Source organism: Colobus angolensis, unplaced genomic scaffold, assembly GCF_000951035.1.
Source record: "Colobus angolensis palliatus isolate OR3802 unplaced genomic scaffold, Cang.pa_1.0 Scaffold40, whole genome shotgun sequence".
Lineage (NCBI taxonomy): Eukaryota > Metazoa > Chordata > Mammalia > Primates > Cercopithecidae > Colobus > Colobus angolensis.
In genome coordinates this window covers 6798418-6802049 of record NW_012117377.1, presented here as the reverse complement: position 1 = coordinate 6802049, position 3632 = coordinate 6798418, and positions in this window count along the sequence as shown.

The window sequence follows — 3632 nt, the reverse complement described above, 5'->3', positions numbered from 1 at the left end:
TATTACCTTTTTTTTTTTTTCTTTGAGACAGAGTCTCTCTGTTGCCCAGGCTGGAGTGCAGTGATGTGATCTCAGCTCACTGCAACCTCCACCTCCTGGGCTCAAGCAATCCTCCCACCTCAGCCTCCCGAGTAGCTGGGACTACAGGTGTGCACCACCACACCCAGCTAATTTTTGTATTTTTAGTAGAGATGGAGTTTCACTATGTTGGCCAGGCTGGTCTCAAACTCCTGACCTCAGGTGATCTGCCCGCCTTGGCCTCCAACGTGCTGGGATTACAGGCTGAGACACCTCATGCAGCCCAGAATACTTACTAACTTTTTAATATATCAATATTTAAAGACTTTGACATAACTCCTTTTGCAAATTTTAAAATTATTTTTTACTACCTAAATCAGTATATACATTTACATTTGGTTTATATGTGCATATAAAGACATGCACATTTTATCTGGGTGTGCTGATGCACGCCTGTAATCCCAGCTATTCAGAAGCCTGAGGTGGGAGAATCACTTGAGCCTGGGAAGTGGAGGTTGCAGTGAGCCGAGACAGCGCCACTGCACTCCAGCCTGGGTGATAAAGCGAGACTCTTTCTCAAATGAAAACAAACAAACAGACAAAACACAGTCTGATATCCACACTAATTGCATGATTGCATAACCTGAAGCAAATCTCTTAACATCTCTGACTCAACATCACACTGTGAGGGAGAGACACTAATACCTCCTTTTACAGAGGAGGAAACTGAGGCCCAGTGAGGCTCAAGGTGACAGAGCTGGAGAAAGGTGAGGTGCAACTGTGGGTTCAAGGTGCTGGCAAGAGGTCCCCCAGCTCCCAGCGCCCCCATGGCCCTCACTACCTGCCGTCTCAAACAGTGGTATAAACCCCAGTGCTAATACAATGTAAGGTCCTGTTTCTTTTTTGTGAGACAGAGTCTTGCCCTGTCGCCCAGGCTGGAGTGCAATGGCATAATCTTGGCTCACTGCAACCTCAAGCAATTCTCCTGCCTCAGTCTCCCAAGTAGCTGGGATTACAGGTGTGTGCCACCATGCTTGGCTAATTTTTGTATTTTCAGTAGAGACAGAGTCTCACCATGTTGCCCAGGCTGCTCTTGAACTCCTGACCTCAGGTGATCCACCCTCCCCGGCCTCCCAAAGTATTGGGATTACAGGCATGAGCCACCGCACCCAGCCTCCCCTGGAGTTTCTGTTTTCCTGCTCCAGTCAATGACAGCTGCTTTCTAAGACTGATTCCCACTTGTTGTCCTGGAGGTTCTTGTAACCTCAAGCTGAACCACCTGCTCCTTCATTCCACATCTTTCTCTTTCTTGGCTTACTCCTTCATTTTGGAGAAGAGTATCCTTCAGTAATTTCCTGCAGAGAAAGTAAATATTTTAAGATCTCGTATGCCCCAAAATATTTTTGCTCCTTGCAACTTCAATACCTGGTGAAAATTGCATTTCTACAATCATTCTCCACCAGAATGATTATCCCTCCTAGATATAAAGCAATCTCCTACATAACCATAATGCTGTTATCACAGCTGAGAAAACTGGCAATAATTCCAGAAGACCATGTAGAATGTAGTACATATGCAGAGTTCCCCAGCTGTTCAAAGACATTTCCCCGATTGTCCAAGCTTCTGTTGTTTTCAAACGTGGATCTACTGTGGCCTGTGGTTGCTCTATGGTTTCCTTACTCCAGGACAATCTCCCATCTTAATTTTTTTTATGACATTGATTTTTTAGAAAGTCTAACCCAATTGTTTTGTATAATGTCCCACATTCTGGATTGTCTCTTGGTGTCATTTAACTTGTCCATCTACTCTCCCTTTCTTTCCTCTAACCTAGAAGTTCAGTCTAGGGCTGCCTAATCCAATATCATAGCCGCAAGCCTCATGTGACTCTGGAGCCCTTGCGATGTGGTGAATAAAGCTGAGGAACTGAATTTAAATTTCATTTCATCTTAGTTAGTCTGAATTTAAACTGAAAAGCTGATACTCTTTTCAGTGATAGGAAAAATGTAAGTATGTGTGGAACAATTTAGAGCTACTTTTTCAATTGCAAATTTTATGAAATCTAAATACAGATCAAGTATTTCCAATGAAGGTTTAGCATCTGAATTGAAATGTGCTTAAAGTGTAAAAATACATGCTGAAAATACATGACTTAGTACAAAAAAGAATATAAAATATTAATTTAAAAATATGGATTACATGTTGAAATACTAATATTTTGGATATACTGGCTTAGCTAAAGTATGTTTTTAAATTAATTTCACCCCAAGCTTTTTGGTTTTGTTTTTACTTTCCAAATGCAGTTACCAGAACATTTTGAATTACATAAGTGGCTCACATATATTTGTATTGACATGTGCTGGTCTATAAGCCTGATTCAATTTACGTTAAACATTTTGGGCAAAAATACTTCTAGATGATGTGGATTTCAAACTGCATCACACTGGAAGGCACATATGTCAGACTGTGCTACCATGAGCGGCACTAACTTTGATTACTGGGTTAAGATGGAGACTGCCAGACCTCGCCATTATAAAGATACACTTCTCCCTTGCAATTAAAAATCCATGCAAATATCCTGTTCTCAAAAATCTGTTCACCTAATGGTTTTAGCATTTTTTGAAGATCCTTGCCGGGATCAGCGATTACACTGGAGTTAGCAAATGGTGACCTTATTCCGTCAATCCATTTATTAGCTAGCCTTCGTCGATGAAGCACTCCCACCTCCCTTTTCATATACATATATCTTTATATGAAATATTTATTTAATGGGTTTCCATTAATTATGGTTATTCTTTTTGATGCCCAAAGCCTTTCCTTGAACATTCCCTCGCCATTTCTTCAAGGAACTCTTATTTCTTTCAGTGGGGATTAAGTTGCTTCTTAGAACCACTTGAGATGAATTTTTTTTAAGTATGAGAAAAACACGAAGGCCGGGCATGGTGGCTCACGCCTGTAATCCCAGCACTTTGGAAGACTGAGGCAGGTGGATCACTTGAGGTCAGGAGTTCAAGACCAGCCTGGCCAACATGGTAAAACCCTGTTTCCACTAAAAATACAAAATTTAGCCAGGCGTGGTGATGGGCACCTGTAATCCCAGCTACTTGGGAGCCTGAGGCAGAATTGCTTGAACCTGGGAGGTGGAGGCTGTGCTAAGCCAAGATCATGCCACTGCATTCCAGCCTGGGCAACAGAGCAAGACTCCATCTCAAAAACAAACAAAACCAATGAAAAAAACATTGATACAATGTTATTAAAGATAGTCACTAATGCTTTGTATATACATGTCAGTTCCATCTACATTGCTGATCATAGAATCAAAGCATTACACCTTATTTTTGAGCCATTATTTTCTTTAATGCATATTAAAGCTATATCTTGGCTGGCCTTAGTTTCATATCTGCAGAACTGACGTTATAATCCATCTCTGAAAATGAAGATAAGAAGTAGAATATGCAGAGTTCTGGGCTCATTCTTGTTGCTGTGTCTCTGGAGACCCAAGCTGGGCAAGCCTCTGCTCCCTCATCATTATCACTGTCATCATCATCATCATCTCCCCAGTTCCCAGATCCTTATTTTTTTTTTTTTAAATTTCTATTGTCAAAAAAAAAAAAAAA